The 24,450-nt window shown below is 36.6% G+C and overlaps 1 pseudogene; it reads right to left on the bottom strand.

Annotated features, from left to right (window-relative positions):
• Positions 1-21,472: 21,472 nt before the first annotated feature.
• Positions 21,473-24,137, bottom strand: LOC129564609 (large ribosomal subunit protein eL32 pseudogene; annotated as a pseudogene).
• Positions 24,138-24,450: the final 313 nt, after the last annotated feature.

Here is a 24,450-nt window from a genome sequence, read left to right as displayed (position 1 = left end):
CCCGTAGGCTGAAGCACACCAGGCCTCCCTGCCCCTCACCATCTCCTGGAATTTTCCCAAGTTCATCTTCATTGAATGGGTGATGCTATCCAACCATCTCATCCTCTGTCATCCTTTTCTCCTGCCTTCAATCTTTCCCAATATCAGGGTCTTTTCCAATGAATCAGCTCTTTGCATCAGGTGGCCAAAGTATTGGAGCTTCAGCTTCAGCATCTGTCCTTCCAGTGAGTATTCAGGATTGATTTCCTTTAGGATTGATTGGTTTGATCTCCCTGCTGTCCAAGGTACTCTCGAGAGCCTTCTCTAACACCACAGTTTGAAAGTATCATTTCTTTGGCACTCAACCTTCTTTATGATCCAATCTTACATCCGTATATGACTACTAGAAAGACCATAGCTTTGGCTATACAGACCTTTGCTGGCAAAGTGATGTCTTTGCTTTTTAATACACTGTCTAGGTTTGTCATAGCTTTCCTGCCAAGAAGCAATCATCTTCTAATTTCTTGGCTGCACTCATCATCCGCAGTGATTTTAGAGCCCAAGAAGAGGAAATCTGTCACTGCTTCCACCTTTGCCCCTTCTATTTGCCATGAAATGATGGGACCAGATGCCATGATCTTGAAGGAAGAAAGAGAAAACAGATTTTGGTGGGTAGAGCTAGTAGTCCCCTCCACAGCTATGATTCTTATTGCACATTACACTATTACTACCAGGCCATAAATGGACCATAGGAATCTGAGATGGCTAGTCCATCTCACTAGGCAGTGAATTTTCTATTATGTAAGTGGCTCAAGTCCAAGATATTCTTGTCACTATTTCTATGGAATAAGGTCTAAAACATTCCCATGCCTAGCTCAAGCTATCACTGAGTAAACTTCCTTAACTGCTTAAATCTCGTATCTTTGCTCCTAATTATCAGGCTGTGAAGTGCATTGGGTTATAAAAGAGTGAATTACAAAGCCAGTGCATCTACCTGCACTGAATGCTCTGCTCTTTTGATTAATTCGTTTCACAATAGAGTGGCAAGGGAAGATTGGTTGAAATGTTTTATTCTATACTAAATTCTTCTCCTTTGCCTTTTAAAAATCACTTACAGTAAAAAGAAAGCTTTAGCAGTTCATTTTGAAGTTTCAAATAATTGTTCTATTTTGTAAAATATTTTATAGTAAATTAAATGGATAATAATAAATGTCATGGGATGTTTATAGCTTTCACAATATGTACTTTTCTAGTTGTTCTAATTTTTCATGATCATCTTAGATAAGAAATAGCACATCATCTTATCCAAGCCTGAGAATCATACCAATTGAGTACTGTGTAGAAATGTCTATTTTTAAGCAACTTTTCATTCTGTATCCTGTTGACATAATGATTTATTTGTAACTCAGAAATGGAAGGACAAGAAGCCACCTGTCTGTAGTGATCACTTCTCTTATGGAATTTTAATTGCTGTGCTAATTCAGTCTTGACATTAGACAGGCAACTAAATCATAAGTACAAGATATTGATAAATGACAAATAAGGGGAGTCTTTAGTAGGTCTCCAGTAAGTCTGTTTTATCTTAATGTGTTGAGAAATTTGAAAATTAGAAGGAAATAAGAGCATATTTATGAAATTTGATAAATTAAATCTGCTGTGCCGCAGATGTTATTCTAGATGTTGTAGAGGGTTATATAAAGGAGGAAGAGTAAATTCAGCCTTTGGTTAATCTTTACTTTTATCAAACAGAAGACAACATACACATAATCAAAAAGACAAGGCAATATAAGTACAGGTCATATCGGAAGAAAAGAACTGGGCTGTAAGGCAGGTGATGTGGCTTTCAGGATATTCACCACCTGAGTATGTGACCCTGAGAAGGTTTCTGCTTCTTTCTAGACCTTAGTTTCCCACCTGCAATATGAGGGAGATGCCTTAAGTTGACTATGATCCCATAGAAATTATGTGGTTATTTGACTTATGTAGCTATGTACTTCGGAGAAGGCAATGGCAAGCCACTCCAGTACTCTTGCCTAGAAAATCCCATGGATGGAGGAGCCTGGTAGGCTGCAGTCCATGGGGTCGCTAAGGGTCGGACATGACTGAGTGACTTCACTTTCACTTTTCACTTTCACACATTGGAGAAGGATATGGCAACCCACTCCAGTGTTCTTGCCTGGAGAATCCCAGGGACGGGGGAGCCTGGTGGGCTTCCGTCTATGGGGTCGCACAGAGTCAGACATGACTGAAGTGACTTAGCAGTAGCAGCAGCAGCTATGTACTTAATGGAAACTACCTACTGATCATGAGAGAATACAGAACACTGAAGGAAAGCAAGTGTGAGAAGTTCATATTCCCAGTAATAAGAGTTAATGGAGAAAGATTATCTAAGATATTTCAAGTGATTGCTTTCAGTGACCTTCAAGAACCCTTCTAATGCAAGGACTTTATGATTATTATTTTGCAAAAAGTGAGATCGCTCTTGTTCTCTCTGAAACCCCTGGAAGATATAAATTGGATGCCATTTTCACATCTAAATCTCTACTCATCAGACAAAGAGAACCCAAATGGAAAGAATAAAAATTGAAGATCTGTGTCTGTTCAACACTGAACATGGAGGGCAGGAGTGGTTTTCTGACTTTAGATAAGATAATAAACTGTAATTTATGTAATCAAAATAAGATAAGGCATAAAAATAATGTATGACTTACTGAAAAGTATTAAGTAAAAGCCAAGCAGAAATAGAAATGAGTTATCTGATACAGGGAAGAATTGAAATGAAAATGATGGGCTGCATGTCAGAAAGTGAAATCAGGACAGAAACACTAGGACAAAAATACATTGACCGACATATGAAAAAGGAATCGGACTGGTATATTTTAAATTCATATGGCCCAGAATCATTCACATTAATTTAAAGCCTTGAAGCTTGAGAATTGCATGGTGCTTGTGCATGAGAGTTGAGGTTAGTAGTAATTAAAGAGGGGGAAGAAGTTTCTTACAATTATATAGGCCAGAAACATTTTCTCCTACTCTCAGGTATTATGTTCTCTTGCCTGTTTCCTGAAAAAGACTTAGTATTGGAAAAGTTTTAGGCATAACACTTTGTAATAAAGAAAGAATTAGAGCTTAAGACTCTAGGTGTCAAACCACTGAGAACCTACGATCTAGTGTCAATTCTGAATTCAGGTCTACACTCTGCCAGTGACATCAATGACATGTCAAGCCTTTAGCCAGGTCACGAAACCTATCTATACAAGTTTTCTCATATAGTCAATAGGGATGGCCACATCATGGAGTTGAATATCATAAGAATCAAGTAGAAAGTATATCACTTTGAAATTTTTAAGGAGCTATAAAAATTTGCCAGTTTCTTGTACCTTATTATTTGCTGTCCTATTTTTTTTTTTAATTTTAAGTGACTTGATTCATAAGAAAATATTTTTAAATTTCAGATTGTTTGGACCACTGGGAAGTTTTGAAATTCAGATAAATTTCTCAAATTATATCATTCAAGTCCTTCCTTATATTGCTGTTAAAAATAACCCATAGCCCTGATTAAGACCAGGAGACACTGAAATTTGTGGTTGGATTATTTAAAACTTTTTGGATTATATTAAATTTTATCGTCCCAGAATCATGTCATCATTATCTTATTTTGTCCAAAACTGGCCTGAGGTGTATAGCCTTGCAATAACCTTGCTGTGAGATTACTATTTGCTCTTTGGAAAATTGTTTAGTTCTTCTTTAATGTCTCAAGTATTATACAACCTTACAACTTTCTGCTGTGGACTAACCTGAGCATGTGGAACATTGAAGTTTTTTGTTTTCTTTTTTTTTAAACTAAATAATGGTAGCCTCTGGAGGAGTCCTGAAATGATTGAGGGTTACTTTATCCAAAACCTCATTATCAGGTTAAAGTAAAAGCAAATCTCAAACCAGATACTTCCATATGCACATATATTATTTAGACATGTATTAGCAATTCGGCACGTAAAACAGTTTGTTCAACATGTGCCCTAAACTCAAGGAAATCCCAGTTCAATGGTCCTTTCAGGTACTTAAGAGATTCAGAGAGACAGCTTCCTATGAGAAAAATAAAAGATATTATGGGCTTAATAATAAGTAAAAAGTGTTAGTCATGCTGTCATGTCTGACTCTTTGCAAGCCCATGAACCATAGCCCACCAGGTTCCTCTGTCCATGGAATTCTCCAGGCAAGAATACTAGAGTGGGTTGCCATTCCCTTCTCCAGGAGATCTTCCTGACCCAGGGATTGAACCTGGGGCTCCTGAATTGCAGGCAGATTATTTACCATATGAGGGAAGTCCATTATGGGCTTAATTCTATCTTATAAAAGGTGCCCCTTGTGGTGAGAAGACCATGTAATCATGGTATGAAGTTCAGAGATAGTGTATCTTTGTCTGTTGGTTGCTTGAGAAATGATGATGATAAACACAATAAAAAAGAAAATAGGAAATAGCATCAACCACATTATCATATCACAATTACATTACCAAAAAGTAAATTTCACAAGGGTAGGAACTTTATTTACCACTCTGTCTCCACTACCTAGAATTTTTATTGGAACATTCAGTTCAGTTTAGTTCCGTCACTCAGTCGTGTCCGACTCTTGGCGACCCCATGGACTGCAGCATGCCAGGACTCCCTGTCCATCACCAACTCCCAGAGTTTACTCAAACTCATCTCCATTGACCTTGTGATGCCATCCAACCATCTCATCCTTTGTCGTCCCCTTCTCCTGCCTTCAATCTTTTCCAGCATCAGGATCTTTTCAAATGAATCAGCTCTTCGCATCAAGTGGCCAAAGTGTTGGAGTTTCAACTTCAGCAGAATATTCAGGACTAATTTCCTTTAGGATGGACTGGTTGGAGCTCCTTGCAGTCCAAGGGACTCTCAAGAGTCTTCTCCAACACCACGGTTCAAAAGCATCAATTCTTTGGTGCTCAGCTTTCTTTATAGTCCAAATCTGACATCCATACATGACCACTGGAAAAACCATAGCCTTGACTAGACGGACCTTTGTTGGCAAAGTAATGTCTCTAATTTTTACTATGCTATCTCGTTTGGTCATAACTTTCCTTCCAAGGAGCAAGCATCTTTTAATTTCATGGCTGAGGTCACCATCTGCAGTGATTTTGGAGCCCCAAAAAATAAAGTCTGACACTGTTTCCACAGTTTCCCCATCTATTTGCCATGAAGTAATGGGACCAGATGCCATGATCTTAGTTTTCTGAATGTTGAGCTTTAACCCAACTTTTTCACTCTCCTCTTTCACTTTCATCAAGAAGCTCTTTAGTTCTTCTTCACTTTCTGCCATAAGGGTGGTGTCATCTGCATATCTGAGGTTATTGATATTTCTCCCAGCAATCTTGATTCCAGCTTGTTCTTCATCCAGTCCAGAATTTCTTATGATGTACACTGCAAATAAGTTAAATAAGCAGGGTGCCAATATACAGCCTTGACATACTCCTTTTCCTATTTGCAACCAGTCTGTTGTTCCATGTCCAGTTCTAACTGTTGCTTCCTGACTTGCATACAGATTTCTCAAGAGGCAGGTCAGGTGGTCTGGTATTCCCATCTCTTTCAGAATTTTCCACAGTTTCTTGTCCACACAGTCACAGTCTTTGGCATAACCAATAAAGCAGAAGCAGATGTTTTTCTGGAACTCTCTTGCTTTTTTGATGATCCAACAAATGTTGACAATTTGATCTCTGGTTCTTCTGCCTTTTATAAAACCAGCTTCAACATCTGGAAGTTCACGATTCGTGTATAGTTGAAACCTGGCTTGGAGAATTTTGAGCATTATTTTACTAGGGTGTGAGATGAGTGCAATTGTGTGGTAGTTTGAACGTTCTTTGGCATTGCCTTTCTTAGGGATTGGAATAAAAACTGACATTTCCAGTCCTGTGGCCACTGTTGAGTTTTCCTAATTTGCTGGCACAGTGATTGCAGCACTTTCACAGCATCATCTTTTACGATTTGAAATAGCTCAACTAGAATTCCATCACCTCCACTAGCTTTGTTCATGGTGATACTTCCTAAGGCCCACTTCACTTCACATTTCAGGATGTTTGGCTCTAGGTGAGTGATCACACTTTCATGGTTATCTGGGTCGTGAAGATCTTTTTTGTACAGTTCTGTGTATTCTTGCCACCGCTTCTTAATATCTTCTGCTTCTGTTCGGTCCATACCATTCTGTCCTTTATTGAGCCCATCTTTGCATGAAATTTCCCCTTGCTATCTCTGATTTTCTTGAAGAGATCTCTAGTCTTTCCCATTCTATTGTTTCCCTCTATTTCTTTGCACTGATCATTGAGGAAGGCTTTCTTATCTCTCCTTGCTATCCTTTGGAACTCTGCATTCAAATGGGTATTTCTTTTCTTTTCTCCTTTGCTTTTCCCTTCTCTTCTTTTCACAGATATTTGTATGGCCTCCTCAGACAGACATTTTACTTTTTTTGCATTTCTTCTTCTCGGGAATGGTCTTCATCCCTGCCTCCTGTACAATGTCAGGAACATCATTCCATAGTTCTTCAGGAACTCTGTCAGATCTAATCCCTTGAATCTATTTGTCACTTCCACTGTATAATTGTAAGGGATTTGATTTAGGTCATATCTGAATGGTCTAGTGGTTTTCCCTACTTTCTTCAATTTCAGTCTGAATTTGGCAATGAGTTCATGATCTGAGCCACAGTCAGCTCCTGGTCTTGTTTTTGCTGACTATATAGAGCTTCTCCATCTTTGTCTGCAAAGAATATAAACAATCTGATTTCGGTGTTGACTATCTGGTGATGTCCATGTGTAGAGTCTTCGCTTGTGTTGTTGCAAGAGGGTGTTTGCTATGACCAGTGCATTTTTTAGGCAAAACTCTATTAGCCTTTACCCTGCTTCATTCTGTATTCCAAGGCCAAATTTACCTGTTACTCCAGGTGTTTCTTGACTTCCTACTTTTGCATTCCAGTCCCCTATAATGAAAAGGACATCTTTTTTGGGTGTTAGTTCTAAAAGGTCTTGTGGGTCTTCATAGAACCATTCAACTTCAGCTTTTCAGCATTACTGGTCAGGACATAGACTTGTATTACCATGATATTGAATGGTTTGCTTTGGAAACGTACAGAGATCATTATGTCGATTTTGAGATTATATCCAAGTACTGCATTTCAGACTCTTTTGTTGACCATGATGGCTACTCCATTTCTTCTAAGGGATTCCTGCCCACAATAGTAGATATAATAGTCATCTGAGTTAAATTCACCCATTCCAGTCCATTTTAGTTCACTGATTCCTAGAATGTCGATGTTCACTCTTGCCATCTCCTGTTTGACCACTTCCAATTTGCCTTGATTCATGGACCTAAAATTCCAGGTTCCTATGCAATATTGCTCTTTACAGCATTGGACCTTGCTTCCATCACCAGTCATATCCACAACTGGGTGTTGTTTTTGCTTTGGCAAAACAACATAGACAGCATTTAGAAAATTTTTGTTGTGTGAACAAATGAACAAGAGCAACAACTAACAATTTTAGTAACTGGTGGGCCAGCCACTGTTCTAGGCATTATCCCATTTACTCACCATATAAACCTATGTGAAAGACAAGTTAAATAAAGTTTTTATTCTATTTAAATGTTCAGGAAATGAAGTCTATTAATTGAATGAATTTTATGGTTAACAGAGCATCACACTTCAATTCTTTTTTTTTTATTTTAACCCTTTTAATTGGAAATTTTTTTAAAAATCATCTATTTTCCTGTCTCATTAAATAGAATCCAGAGGACATTCTTGAATTTTTGATTAGCTGATTGAAGCTTTCCTCAGGGTCCCAGGAGAAACTTTAAGCATCAGTTGTTTCACACAGAATAAAAAATGGACAAGGTATAATACTTAAGATTAAATGCATAAATAATTTCATAACATTCTCTCGATGTTGCTTTTTTCTTTTTTTCCCCTTCTTGTGGGTGTGGACAGGGTTATGTTGTTAAAGTTTTAATATAATCATGGTTTCTTCTGCCAGTTCTCTCATTGACTCATACATATTTCATGGAGAGCCAGTAGTACACAGTGAAGAAAGCACAGGTTTTGGAGTATGAAACATTACACTAGAATCTAAGTTCTATCATTTAATGATTGTGTAATTTAGACAATTTTCTTAACATCTCAGGGTCTCAGTTTCCCCTTATATGAAATGAGTAGAATCCCATTTAATCTCAGGTTTTTTGTGAAGATTGAATGAGAAGTATATGGAAATCTTTCACATCATTGCTGTTGCTGTGAGAATCTCATGCACTCTGACAGGCAATTTAAAATATATAACTCACTTTAGAAACACATAAAGTATAACTCATAGGCAAAAGATTATTCTTTGAATGTTGGCAAATCTTTGATAGGATGCATACAAAAATTAATTAGAAAAATACTTTGTTCCTTTTTTAACAAATGACAATGATAAAATACTAATCCAAAATAACTAAGGTAATTTTTAAAGTTTTACAGCAAATGGTCTATTTGATAAATTCTGTATAGTAAAACGTATTAATTCTGAAACTATTAATTATTTATGATTATTAATGCAGTGGTTAGTACATTCCATTGCTCTATGTAAGGTGATAAGCAAATTCAGACTTAAGGTGGCAAAGAGCATAAAATACTTGAGGGAAACCAAAGTGTTTTCAAACATTTTATAAGTACTCATTTACATAGAAATAACTGATATGCAAGTTGTGACTCATTCTTCTATATTTGCAAAAGCAAGTGCTTAGAAATATTTCTTTAGCTTATGTTGTTTGGACTCTTGTATATATTTTAAACATGTTGCATGTACACATACACAAATGTACACACACATGCACACATATATACATACCTGTGTATATTAAGTGTTTGTGTCTTAATGAGCTATAATTCTTATGAATCTTTTCGCAAATTAAGCCAAAAGAAAGGTTATATTGTTGTATTTCACCAGCAGCTATTTTATCATCTACTTTCTTTCCACGATGCTGATGTAACTACCATTTTATGCCAAGTGATTGATTTTATCTTTATGACAGTTGTGTGATTTTTAATCTTTGTAATCATCTCTTGATATATTCACAGATAGAGTAATTTCTGAGATATTTAGAAAGAAGCAAACATGTTCTGTTTATTTTCAAATTTCATACCCAATGCATTTTCATTAGCACAGTTTTGCAAGACTTTAAAATACTTTTTACTTTTTTTCAAATGCATTAAACCCCTAACTAAAACTAATTTCCTTTCAAATTGCTTAAAATTTGAAACAAATACTATTTTTTTTGCATAGTGATCCTTCTCTCAGCTATTTTATTTGCTTTTGTTTCAAACAAGTGCTTATTTTCTATCTAATGTTCAAATAACTATTTGCCAAATCTTTTAAGATTGTTTCATTGAATGATTCTGTTTCATCAGACAATTCACAATGTCTTAAATCAATTTTATTTCCTTGAGTATAGTGTTTAGATAAAATTTGCTTTATTCACCTAAACTACTTTTTAATTAACAGAAGTTTTTATTATTGAAAATTACCTCTAAAGTATAAAATGCTATGTACATACTGATGGCATTAAAGAAAATAATAGAATCTATTTAGCTTATGCCCATAATTTTCTTGGCAACTATTTCAGAGGACAATAGTGATTTAAAATTTAATATTGTCTGGTATTTTGCAAAGTCCCAATTAGAAAATTATAATTTATTGTATAATGAAATTGGTGTTGGACTAAAAATCCCTGGATTTAACAGAGTAAATAAATTGTATCTTGGTTTTAGGAAAGTTTCCTTAATGTGTTGTTTCATGCCATGACAACTGAAAATTGTCTTTATAAACAGTGTAAAGCACTGTAAGTGAAATTTTTTTTGTTTGTTTTACACATTTATTTGAAATTGTGCTACAGTGTTTGATTTGGTGGAGCATAAGTAGAAAGTAAACCTTTTATTTTATGCACATGGGCTCTTTGAATTTTATAAATAAGCATTTCTAAAACCCTTAGTTGTCTCTGACAGACCTGGGATATTGATGTAGTAGCCTGCCAGCCGTTTACAGTCATGCATAGCCTCTTGAACTCAATAGGAAATAATGAAGAAACAGTCATAAATACATTCAATTGATTATGCATTACTACTGATGCTTGTATTGCCTTTCAGTACTGGCCAGGCCTAGAGTTTTAATAGTTTCTTGCACTTGCTGATGGAAACATTAGATATGTGCCATCAAGACAGAAATAACTTCTTTGTTTGATTTAGTGAAAATGTTAAATCCTGTTAAAACTTGGTTTCCACAGTGCTACCAGGCTTTCCTGGTGGCTCAGACTGTAAAGAGTCTGCCTGCAATGAGGGAGACCCAGGTTCAATCCCTGGGTCGGGAAGATCCCCTGGAGAAGGAAATGGCAACCTACTCCAGTATTATTGCCTGGGAAATCCTGTGGACAAAGGAGCCTGGCAGGCTATATAGTCCATGGGGTCACATAGTATCAGATACAACTAAGCGACTAATACTTTCTTCTACCATAATACTGGTTCCTGAGTCAGCCACAACTGAAGTGACTGAGCACTCATGCACACACCGCAGTACTAACATTACTTTTTCAGCTCATTCATATCCATAGGATTCAGTTAAATAAAACTGCTCATGAACTGAAGTCATTCCTGGCCACCAATATCAGTCATATCCTGCCTACCCACCATCCTTTATCACGCCTCTTTGTGTGCTGCTGCTGCTGCTACTGCTGCTGCTGCTGCTGCTGCTAAGTCACTTCAGTCATGTCCGACTCTGTGTGACCCCATAGACGGAAGCACACCAGGCTCCCCCGTCCCTGGGATTCTCCAGGCAAGAACACTGGAGTGGGTTGCCATTTCCTTCTCCAATGTGTGAAAGTGAAAAGTGAAAGTGAAGTCGTTCAGTCGTGTTCGACCCCTAGCGACCCCATGGACTGCAGCCCACCAGGCTTCTCCATCCATGGGATTTTCCAGGCAAGAGTACTGGAGTGGCTTGCCATTGCCCTGCTATATTAGTCAAGGTCTAGTTAAGAAGACAGAAATATAAATGAAAACAGAGAGATAACATTGGAACTTGGTTACACCAACCATGGAGGAATTGAGGAACTGAATGTGGGACATTTAGGACACCACAGTAAGTGGTGGTGGAAACCAATGCTGCCTCTTACGTGAAGGGATAAGGGAAGAGTCAGCTGACATGGAAACCTAGGAATGGGGAGCAGGGATAAGGAGCAGAAGAAGAGAAACATGAATACAGAGTCTGAGGGCAGAGAGACTTAAGCACAATTGTTGTGGGCTTTTGGAAGGAAAATGGGAAGAGAACAAATGGATGAAAGTGAGCTTGAAGCTCTGGAGAAATGAATAAGCCATGTTAATAATAATAATAACAATGATAATAGTGGTGATGGTGATAATAGTAGCTAATATTGTGGAGCACTATTTCAGGCATTGTTCCACGCACATTAGATATTAGGTCTTTTTTATCCTGCTGAGTTAGGCATTATCACTATTTCCATTTTACAGATGAAGCAGGGGTACAGAAAGACTACTTAACTTGCCCAAAGTCATACAGCCAGATTCAAACCTAGGTAGTCTGATTCCACATATGGAATACTTAACTTCTACCCTACACTACCTCCCAAAGGAAAACTGTGCCGTTTCCCTCTTGGCCATTCCATTCCCTAGCCATCTGCACAAATGACCATGTCCTAAGCTAATTTGATGGCACTATTATAATTCTGGTAAGAAATAAACTCCTTTGCCCCTGGGATTTTCTAGAAAAGAATACTGGAGTGGGTTAAGAAATTAAAAAAAAAAAAAAACTTTGGCAAGTATTGCAGCATTTATTAAGACATTTTCTTTTTGGTCAAAGCAATCTTGAGAAAAAAGAACAAAGTTGAACGTACCAAACTCACTGATCAGAGACTATACTACAAAGCTATAGTAATCAAAACACTGTGGTATGTCACAAAAAGAGACACAGAACAGAGGAACAGAATAGAGAGCCCCAAAATAAATCCAAGCATTTAGGATCAGTTGATCCATAATAGAGGAGGCAAGAATATACAATAGGGAAAAGATAGTCTCTTCAATAAGTGGTGCTGGGAAAACTGGACAGCCCCATGTAAAAGAAAGAGATTAGAACATTTTCTCATACCGTATAAAAAAACAAGTTTAAAAAATGGATTAAAGACCTAAATGTAAGACTGGAAAGCATAAAACCCTCTTGAGGAAAACATCGATAGACAGTCTTTAACATAAATCAGGAATATTTTTTAAATCTGTCTCCTCAGGCTAAGGAAACAAAAGCAAAAATGAACAAAGGGGGCATAATTAAACTTAAAAGCTTTTTGCACAACAAATGAAACCATTAACAAAATGAAAAGACAGTCTACTGAATGGGATAGAATATATGCAAAATATCACTGACAAGAGATTAATATCCAAAATAACAGCCCATACAACTGAATAGTAAAAAACAAACACCCAGATTAAAAAATAAACCAAAGATCTGAATAGACATTTTTCCAAAGAAGACATACAGATGACCAACAGGCACATGAAAAGATGGTCAAACAGCACTAATCATCAGGGAAATGCAAATCAAAACCACAAAGAAATATCACCTCATGCATATAAGAATGACTATCATTAAAAAGACACAAAAAATTTTGGCGAGACTATGGAGAAGGGAACTCTTGAACACAGTCGGTGGGAATGTAGATTGGTGCAGCCACTGTGGAAAACAGTATGGAGGTTTCTCAAAAAAACTAATAGAACTACCATATGATACAGCAATTCTACTTCTAGGTCTATAGCCAAAGAAAATAAAAACACTAATTTGAAAACATACATACATATATATCAATGTTCATGCTAGTATTTTTTAGAAGAGTCCAAGATATGGAAGCAACCTAAGGTGTTCATCTATAGATGAATGGATAAAGAAGATGTGGTGGTGTATATGTATATAAATTGATTTTTTTCTCAGCAATAAAAGAAGAACAAAATAACACCATTTACAGTGAAATGAGTGGAACTAGAGGTTATTATGCTTAGTGAAATAAGTCAGAGAAAGACAAATACTCTATGTTTGCACTTATATGTAGAATCTAGAAGATAAAACTAATGAACGAATATAACAAAACAGAAACAGACTCACAGATATAGAGAACAAACTAGTGGTTAGCAGTGGGGAGAAGGAAGAGGGGAGGGATATGATAGGATGTAGAAACTACCATGTATAAAATAAATAAGCTACCAGGACATATTGTATAGCACAGGGAATATAGCAAATATTTTATAACAGTTTTAAATAGACTGTAATCTATAAAAATTTTGAATCACTAGGTTGTATACCTGAAAATAATATAATATTTTAAATCAACTATAATAAAAAAGAAAACAATTCCTTTTTAATAATAGGTAGCACATGCATGTAGTAGATATTATAATGTTATTTTTGAACAATATCAAATTGCTATTTTTATATATCAAAAACAGTTCACTATTAGCAATTTCTTATAGTTCAGTCTATATACAGAGGTTATCCAGTAAAGATAGCTATCTCCCATTCCCCCTCAATGCAGTTCCTCTGAAATCAACCACTCTTAAATACTAGATATTTCTCCAGAGATAATATGTAAATATATAATCATATATGCAGATATATTCTCTCTTTTGACCCAAATACGACACTTACTCTTCTGCACCTTGTGTTTTGCCATTTAACAGTATCTTAAAGATCCTTATTTTAAACAGGTGACAAGTTTCCAGTTTCACAAATGTACTATAATGTGTTTACCAACACTGCTTTCAGTTAATTTCATTCATTTGCTATTATAAAAGCATACTGTATTTTTATGCATGTCGTTTTATACATAAAAAGTACTAGAAGTAGAATTTCAGTTCTGAAATATCTTTGCATTTTTAATTTTGATAAATATTGACAATATCTGTCAAATATTGTTGAATTGTCATCAGTAGAAGTTAGATGAGTTCGGTTGTATCACCAATGCATGAGAGTGCCTCAAGTACTTGCAAACATAGGGTGTTACCAAACTTATTGAATTCTGCCAATCTGATAGACTCAAAATGCAATAATACTGTATTTTCATTTTACATTTTACTTATGATTTATGAGAGGTGGAATTTTTCATATGTTCCAAGGTCATTGATTTTTATTGTCTATAAACCATATTATTTATCACCTTGGATTGTACTTCTTTTATTATGGATTTTTAGGGTACTCTTTGTATAATTAAGGAAAAAGTGAAAGTGAAGTTGCTCAGTTGTGTCCGACTCTGCAACCCATGGACTGTAGCCTACCAGGCTCCTCGGTCCATGGGATTTTCCAGGCAAGAGTACTGGAGTGGGTTGCCATTTCCTTCTCCAGGGTATCTTTCTGACTCAGGGATCGAACCCAGGTCTTCTGCATTGTAGGCAGATGCTTTTACTGTCTGAGCCACCAGGGAAGTCAGGAAATTAGTTATTTATTTGGGGTTTGATTTGCAAATACTCTTTCTATTGTGTTTTCTTTTGTGTTTTTAATAGGGTACATGTGTATGTGTATCTGTGCATAATAGTTTTTTTTTTTTTTAATGTTCTATGTGGTTTAAATACCCATACTGGGAAAAATAGGCTATGCTTACTAATCAAGAAATTTTACTAATCTTACTAATCAAGAAAGTTTCAAAATTGGCTGTCTCATTTTCGATGCAATTGGGAAGGTTCTAGCATTATGTTTTATTTTAATCAAAACTACTTTTATCCTTTATTTCAAAATTTCTATTCTGGATTTTTAATTCTAAAAATGATTTTGTGTAAGCATTCATTGTATGCTTGGAAAAGTGCATCATACAAAGTGTGTACAAATATTTTTTCTTGTTAACGTAGTATATTCACATAGAAGTAAAAACAGAATAAAAAGAAACAAGAAAACCTTTCAGCATAATTTTTTGGTTCTGATCCTTGTTTCTGATTTGTGGAAACAAATTGGAAGCCTTTATCCAAGATAGTTTATAAAAAGTTATCAGATTTTTTTATTCTGATGCCGTCATTAATCTTAATGTTCAAGTCATGACATTTGTTAGGTAGCTGTATGTATCTAAGCTTGCGTGTTCAGTTGCATCCAACTCTTTTTGACCCTATGGACTGTAGCCTGCCAGGCTCCTCTGTCCATGAGATTCTCCAGGCAAGAATACTGGAGCAGGTTGCCATTCCCTTTTCCAGGGTATCATCCCAACCCAGGGATTGAACCTAGGTCTCCTGCATTGCAGGCAGATTCTTTACCACTGAGATACCTGGGAAGCTATATGTATCTATAGGAATGTAAAATAAGACCTCAATATTTAGCACTGATTGAGATCACCTGTGTCTTTTCATTCTGGCCAAACATTAATATTTTAAAAAGTCATTGATAATGGCACATTAAGTGCTTTCTTATTATTGATATACCAAACCTGTTTGATAACTGATAACAAATGATTTAAATATTTGTTAATTATTAGCACAAATAATTTCATTTGTGTTCCAAAGCATTTTCTTAGTGTCAAGTTAAAACTCTGTCTAGTTTTTATCCATGATGTCACAAATATCTCCTGTAACCATTCATTCCTTTATTCACTCTGTATGATAATCTACATGGTTTTATTGAGCACTTATTATACAGGCCTGTTCTAAGGGTTGGAGATGCAACTCCATTGAGGAGCATATATTCTGGCTTATTTAATGAAATTGTCTTTTTTTTTTAAATCATCATTACACTCCAGTTCCACTTTGTATATAATACTGACTGTATTCCTCTCTTACCTCTTATTATCCTATCAGCTTCTGAAAAACAAGTATGCACCATTTTACCATTGTAACTCATTTGATTTTAATTTCTACCTTATTACATCCAAATTCTTCTTTGAGACTTTCAAGATTAGAAATATCAAAAATCATCGGTTACTTCCCTTTGTATCTATTTGAGATTATTTTCCTATGACTCCTCAACATATTTGCTCTTGCAGTAATATCTTCAGCACAGCACACTTCAAAATCATTCTTCCTATTACTCATGTTGTACTTCTCACCTTATCTGTTTTCTCCATCCTTCAAAGCTATCATGTAGCTGAGTGAGAAATGCATATAATGAAAGATCTGGATTATTGTCCCAGATTTTAGTAGCTCTGAATAACTGTGTGACCTTGAGCAAGTTAATGAGATAAAGCAGTTAGAATATTTCCTGGCACACAGAAGACACTATTTTTTTTCCTCTCCAGTCTCACCCCACATAGTTTTCCTCGAAGACTTTACTGAATACACACTTGTCTGAACTAAGCTCTCTTTCCTCTTAACTGCAAATATTCCCTGTGTCACACAAACCAAACCTATTTTATGATGATGTTATTTGTAATTTTTTCTCCAATCCTGGGTGTTCATTGGAGGGACTGATACTGAAGCTGAAACTCCAATACTTTGGCCACCTCATGCAACGAGTTGACTCACTGGAAAGACTCTGATGCTGGGAGGGATTGGGGGCAGGAGGAGAAGGGGACGACAGAGAATGAGATGGCTGGATGGCATCACTGACTCGATGGACATGAGTTTAAGTGAACACTGGGAGTTGGTGATGGACAGGGAGGCCTGGCGTGCTGTGATTCACGGGGTCGCAAAGCGTCGGACACGACTGAGCGACTGAACTGAACTAGATTATAAATGTCTTTTTTTTTTATGTGGACCATTTTTAAAGTCTTTATTGAATTTGTTACAATATTGCTTCTGTTTTGTGTTTTGACTTTCTGGCTTCAAGGCATTTGGGATCTTAGCTCCCCAACCAGGGATTGAACACGTACCCCCTGCATTGAAAGGCCAAGTTCTAACCATTAGATTGCCAGAGGTGTTCCTAAATTATAAACATCTCGAAGTGAAACTTTTCTCTTTGTGCATCCACTCCCCCCTTCCCCAAAGCACATGAGGTTATGAGGCATTCACTATTTTGGTGGTTAGTTTGTCTATATGTTAAAATAGGCTAGAAGTATCAAACTTTCTTCTATTGGTAAGATACCAGCCTAGGAACATATATAATTAGAGGACCTTGTACTTCTTTTTTCATCCTGTTGTCCCTGCTAATGTCTATTGGTTTACAGATGACTGGATATACAAATTTATCAAGAACCATTTCTCAACTCACAAAAATCTTTGTTATTCAAAATAATTTTTCAATACCTCTTAATTGGTTTTAGGAATGGAACAAAAACTGTAGTGATTTAAAATATCGTAGGATAGAGGGACCAGTGAATTAACATATTTAATTATAGATTTTGAATGACTTCAAAGGAAGCTCAGTTTTTTTCAAGGGATTAAGCCAGGAACTGGGCCCTTATTACAGGAGGCCACTTGGGCCTCCATTTAGCCAGTTTCTGGCACATTCGTTGACAGGAATAATTTAATGACTGTGAATAATCACCAAGTGTAGGAAATAAGGTCCTCTTTGAATCATAAAGCTTTTAAACATGAAAAATATTATGCATTTGTTTGAGAACGGTAAAATGTGTGAACTAATTTTGTATTGTCCTACCAATTATGAATGTGTTATTTCTGGCAAGCAGGTCTCTTTAAAATTGCATATGCTCAGTTCCTTGCCAGGGAGGTGAGAGAAAAACATTGTCAGCATCTTTATACCCAGCTGGGGCCAGGTGTTGTTTATTAACATGTAAATAGTGCAATTACTGCCAATTAATATTTTTTAAAACATTAAAGTTGATCAGAACAGTTATAGCACCTATAAAATTTTTTAAAATGCATGCATCTTAGTGCATAGGTTCATAGAAGGCATATAACATATAATTTGTACTTTTATTTACACAGAGCATCAAGTTGCTATTCCTTTGCAGAATGTCATGTATGTGATTAGAATGGAAAGTAAAAGGTACATTGGCTGGTTACTGACCATAGCCAAATAGTGCGATTTTATTCTAGTTCACAATTGATTGTCAGGTTACAGTGGCTTTTCCTTCAAAAATATTTGTTCAGTTCCTACCATGTATAAGGAATTGCATTAAGTGCTAGGCATTCAGTGATAAACAAGACAGAAATGGTCTGTGCTTCATGGACTTTATAGTCTAGTTGGTCTCCACAAATAACCACAGATTAAACATACAAATAAGCACACAAACAGATCAATACCACTATTAGCACTCATGTAAAACAAGAGGGTGCCATTTGAAAACATTATGAAGTGGGGTAGACACAATTTGGATAGACTTAGGAAACTATATGTGAATAAGTAACATTTTAGCTGAAATCCAAAATGTGAGCTGGTGATATTGTAGTGAAAAGAATGAAGAAGAGTATGTTAGCAAGAGAAAACTGTGCTTAGGAAGACCTTGAAGCAGGAAAGAGTTTGATGTTGTCAAAGAACTGACAAAAAGAATGAATATCCACTTCAAGATAGTGGTTGCCTCTGGGGAACAAGGGAGCAGGATAGAATTTAGCTGAGGTAAGAATAGGACTTCAAGAGTAACTGTAATGTTTTAATTCTTTAATAAGAGATGTGAAGCAAATATGATGAAAAGGTAACATTTGTTAATTTCCCATGGTGGATTTATGGATGTTTGTTATATTACTGTCAGTACTTTTCTATGTTATTGAAATACCTGATCACCAAAGAGAAAAAGCTAATGAGAAGAGATGAAGTTGAAAATTTCTTTCACTAGCATACACTGGGTTTAATTTGGTATAAGATAGAGTCAAAACTTTTTATCTATTTTTGCTTCAATCTAGTCTTTAGAAAAATACTCTTTATGTGCTTGAGGTAAGTATTCAACATCCTTAGCTGCTACTGATCTTGAGCAAACTCTATTACTTGTAGGTGACTTGTGATGTCAATAGATAAGCATGGCAACAAGCACACTTTCTGCTGCACCCCACCCTTAGGTCCAATAATTTGGTTTTTGTTTTTGTTTTATTTTTTGTCTGCACTGGGCCTTTTTTGCTGTGTGGTGACTTTTTCTAATTGCAGCAAGTGGTGGCTACTCTTCATTGCGGTGCTTGGGCTTCTTGTTACTGTGGCTTCTCATGTTAAGGGCTCTAGTCTGATGGGCTTCAGTATTGTGGCAAATGGGGGCTTCATTGCCTGGCCACACGTGGGATCTACCCAAACCCAGTATAGAATCCATGTCCCCTGCACTGACAGGCGCCTTCTTAACCACTGGACCACCAGGGGAGTCCTCAATAATTTGTTTCTATAGATATAAAACCACTTGGAGCTAACACAGTAGGACTTAAACAGTGGGATTTTTTGCAGGTAACTAAATCCCTTTAATGAGAACAACTATTAATAAATAAGCCCATCCTACATCAATTGCTATTATCATCTAACTAACTGTTATAGTGTTAAGACTTTAATTATATTCCCAGGGAAAAATAAGTCATGCCACCCTCTCTGAAAACTGCAATCAAGTAAATAAGGTTCCCTTGAAAGTAAGTTCTTAAATTGTGGCATTTTAAGCCCTATGCCTTATCAAGGTAATTTTATACCTGGATTGATAAATCTCTAGGAATACCTAGTGAATGAAAAAAAAAAAAAAGGTTGGAGAGAAAAACATTCTTATAAATTGTGTTGGCAAGCCCCCCAAAAACCATATGAGATGGAAAACCAGTCAGAAAATAGTCATCTGGAGATTGCTCTTATTAATCTATTCATGTGACTGAGGACAGGGAGCCAGACACATCCAGTTTAGTCACATTAGGACTAAATTTCAGTTCAACAAATATTTGAGTCATTAACATATACAAGGAACGTTATAGGCTGAAACTGAGTAAGAAAACTGAATAAGATACAGCTTGAATACACAAGGAGTTTATGGTCCACTTGTGGAGGTGAAATACAAATTCTACTTTATTTAGGAATAGGAGTAAGAATGCGGGTGGGGGACATGCTAAGGTGGCCAGGAAATGGGAAATGACTCTATTTCTTTCAATTCCTAGATAAAATGGTTCCAGTTAGACTGATACCCCTTATTCTTATCACATTTTCATGGAAGACAAGCTAGTAGAAATCTAGAAATATTCATTGTAGTTTAAATGGCTGTTTTAAATACCAAAGTAAAATTAATGATGTAGGATTATCTTTCACAACCCAGGGAAACTGTACTTTTCTTCATAAAAAGTCCATTTATAACAATGAATATCAAGGTCCCGTAACCATTAATATAAATCTTACAGTTGTGGTTTAAATAACTGAGATTGTATTTGGTACTCCAGAATATAGAGCTTTATGCATTATATTTCATAAAGTTTCAAGCAGAAATTTTATTCTATTTGACAAAGTGTATCTTCTGTATTTAGTATAACAGTGAGCTCTTCCCAACAGAGTACAACATTCTTGACTAATGTTTGATGCTGGTCCCAAGACAGTGGTACTCAAGGTACTTATCTTAGAAGAAAACAGAAAGATTAGCTTATGCTTTAAGGTTGGGAAGACCTGATTTTATAAATTGACTTGGCTGGAAAAGTGCATAAAGTATAATGTGAAGGTCATTGAGGTCTGTTGTCTGTTCCAAAATAGTGATCCCTGGTGGAAAGGCAGTGTAGTGCATATTGCTATATGCTATAAAATGAAAATGTGTTATATCACTGTTCATAAGCAGGACCTGCTGAACTGAATAAGCACAGATGTACTTCAAATTAATATTTAATCTGATACCAGAAGCACTTAAAGGAGTTAGGGATATGAGTTCCTCATAAGAAATGACTTCTTTCTCACAGAGAGCAATTATGGTACCAGAAGATAACACAAATAAGATTCTCCTTAGGCTTAAATGGTAAATCTGGAGGTGATAGTGTATTGTTGTCTCTAGTTTGAATTTTCTACAAATTTCTTTAAAGAAGAAAAATAATTATTTTTTAATGTCATGGCATGGATCAACACTAAAGCTAATAAGGACTTTGATTAAGAGACTATCTCAGTCCTTGAGAGTAGATGAGAGTGATTTTTTATTGACATCATTAGAATATTATTAGAATAAAATTGAACCAAGTAACCCTTATTAATCTTTAAAAGGAAAATGCCATAATCAGGTTAAAATTCTAATTTATTTTTGTTGCTTTTTGAGGCAAACTTTAGAAAATGAATCTGCCAAATTCATTGAGTCCAGAGCCATCTCATGCCTTTCATTTTAAACTCAATTTTCTTCCAAGATTTTAGCATCGCATTACATATTAAGTACTCAGAAACTACCATATTATGTTAAAGTGATATTTCATATTTTTTATTGTAAAAGGAACAACTGAACCTACTATTTCAAATAGGTTTAAAACAAAAGACATTTTTCAAATAGTATAGGTCTTAACTGGAACACATTGTATGACACTGAAAAGCAGGCAATATTACACTTTACTGACTGTCATGTTTACTTTTATTTTTTGCCACGCTTTATGGTTTTATTAACACAAACAAAATGTGCACACAAGCTCTCTATTCTTTTTCTTCCCTGCACAACCTGGCATTGGTATTGATAATTCTGATGCCCCAGTGGGCTGCTTTGTCCACAAGGGTTTTGTGGTTCTTGGAGAGAACTTTGTGAGCAATCTCAGCACAGTAAGATTTGTTGCACATCAGCAGCAATTCAAGCTCCTTGACATTGTGAATCAGAAAATTCCAGAAGCCACTGGGCAGCATGTGCTTTGTTTCCTTGTTGCTCCTGTAACTGATGTTGGGCATCCAGGTTTGGCCTTTGAATCTGCTGTGCACCCTGTTGTCAATGCCTCTGGTTTCTGCCAGTTCCACTTAATTTTGACATATCATTCTGACTGGTGCTGGATGAACTTCTTGGTCCTCTTTTTGACAATCTTGGGCTTCACAGGGGGTCTGAGGGCAGCCACGATGCCAAGTAGGAGATGACCGCCACCTCCATAGGCAGCGCTGTCGAGTTTAAAGTATTAGCTCCTTCTGAAGGATAGTTAGCTTTTATATGATCAAAATGACAAGTGCGTGTTGTATTGAGGTAACTGTTTTTAGATGATGGGTTGGTCTTATACATGGTGTCAATGAGAAGCTGTGTACATCTTTCTGTGTTAAAGGGGATAAAAAAAAGATGTTCCTTCCCTACCATTCATTAAATGATTATTGAAATATACTATTTATTCATGTATTTGCTGAGCGCCAACTATAGCCAGACCCTAGATGTACAACATTGAATAATGCTGCTTATGGACCTTGTGTTCTAGTGGGAAAATGAGGGACACATCCAAAAAACAAGGGAAAATTTTAAATTAAAGATACAAGTATTATGAAGAAAATAGACAAGATGTGATGAGACGATGGTAGGGTAGGGAGAATCTTTCAAGCATAGGCATAGGACTTGTGGTGGGAAGAGCTGGCTTCATCTAGGGACTGCTAGAAGACCAGTGTGCCAAAAACGTAGTGGATTAGGTGGAGAACAGCTCAACAGGAAACTGAAAGCTAAACACAGGTCAAGTCACAAGGCTTTGGAGGCTGTGATGATGAGTTTAAACGTCTTCCTAACTGCAGTAGAAAGCCTTTGAAGGCATTTAAGCAAGGGAAGGGAGTATCCCAGTATCCCAGGGCTGTTTATTGTAAATGAAATAGATTGAAAGGGGTAAGATCAGAAGTGAGAGCCTAGGAAGGAGATTATTGCATTATTGCAGTTATCCAGGTAAGAGATGATAGTAGCTTGGAATAGGAAACAGAGAGCCATATATAGGTTCAAGATATATTTCTGAAGGAAGTCAATAGAATTTGGTGATGAAGTGGGTGTCGGAGGTATGGGAAAAAGTGAAATCTCTGATAACTCCATTTTCTTGTTTGAGCAACTGGGTACCTTGTGGTGTCACCTAGGTAAGAAAGGGAAAGAGTGTGGAGAGTAAGAGACTCAATATTTATATTTTAGGGGGACTTCCCTGGCAGTCCAGTGATTAAGACTCCAAGCTACCACTTCAGGGGGCACAGGTTCAATCCATGGTTGGGGAACTAAGGTTCTGCATGCTGCACAGTGTGGTCAAAAATAAAACCAACCAGAGTTATATTTTAGAGACATTAAATGCATATTTATGAGATACCAAAATTATGTCTTGAATTTTAGCTGGATACCCAAACTTAGGCTCCAGGAGCTCTTGAGTTATCCTTCAACTAACTGAGAGGAGTCAGCAAACAGCCACATTTAGAGTCATTATGTCTTGATGATAATCTCTGAATACCCACCCCTTTGGATTCAGGCATTGAAGGCTCTTATCAAAATATCAGCACCACTTCCATGGTAGTTCATCATTCCAATTGCAGTCTCATGGCAGTGACTTGAGAGAATGTGCCACAGGATGAATGAGTTTTGTTGGGGTACATGAGAGTTTTTTAAAAGGGACTCAATTATAGTTTTATTTAAGAACGTATATTTGGGTGGGATTTTGTAGCCAGAGAGGGAAGGGCCACTTGGGAGGAAAAGATGAAGCTGTAAAGAAAAGGGGGTTTTAAAGAAAGGGGGAAGAAGGGCTCTAAATGAAACTTTGAGTCATTTTGCAACTTTGCATAGAACCGACCTAAACAGCATATTAAAAAACAGAGACATTACTTTGCCAACAAAGGTCCGTCTAGTTAAAGCTATGGTTTTTCCAATAGTCATGTATGGATGTGAGAGTTGGACCATAAAGAAGGGTGAGTGCCAAAGAATGGATGCTTTCAAACTGAACTGTGGTGCTGGAGAAGACTCTTGAGAGTCCCTTGGATAGCAAGGAGATCAAACCAGTCAATCCTAAAGGAAATCAACCCTGAATATTCATTGGAAGGACTGATGAAGCTAAAGCTCCAATATTTTGGCCACCTGATAAAAAGAGCCAACTCATTGGAAAAGACCCTGATGTTGGGAAAGATTGAGGGTAGGAGAAGAAGGGGGTGACAGAGGATGAGAAGGTTGGATGGCAACACTGACTCAATAGACATGAGTTTGAGCAAACTCTGGGAGATAGTCGAGGACAGGGAAGCCTGGCATGCTGCAGTCTTAGTGACTGAACAACAATAATACCTAGCTTCTAAATGTTTATATGTAAATTATTCCAAATTCCTCTTTATTAATAAGATTGCAAAATTTAGTGAGCACTTACCCTGTGTCAAGCAGTTCTAAGTACATGAACTAACTCATTTAATTCTCTCCAGAAATCTATGGGTTATTTGTTAACTGACCACTTTTACCAATGAGGAAACTGGCCCAGAGAGGTTTCAGTTCAGTTCAGTTCAGTCACTCAACGTGTCCGACTCTTTGCGACCCCATGAATCACAGCACGCCAGGCCTCCCTGTCCATCACCAATTTCCAGAGTTCACTCAAACTCATGTCCACCGAGTTGGTGATGCCATCCAGCCATCTCATTCTCTGTTGTCCCCTTCTCCTCCTGCCCCCAATCCCTCCCAGCATCAGAGTCTTTTCCAGTGAATCAACTCTTCG

Source organism: Moschus berezovskii, chromosome X (assembly GCF_049115385.1).
Source record: "Moschus berezovskii isolate FMDL1 chromosome X, NW_MosBer_1.0, whole genome shotgun sequence".
Classification (NCBI taxonomy): domain Eukaryota; kingdom Metazoa; phylum Chordata; class Mammalia; order Artiodactyla; family Moschidae; genus Moschus; species Moschus berezovskii.
The sequence above is the reverse complement of the archived record's forward strand: the minus strand, read 5'-3'. Positions and strand labels throughout refer to the sequence as shown.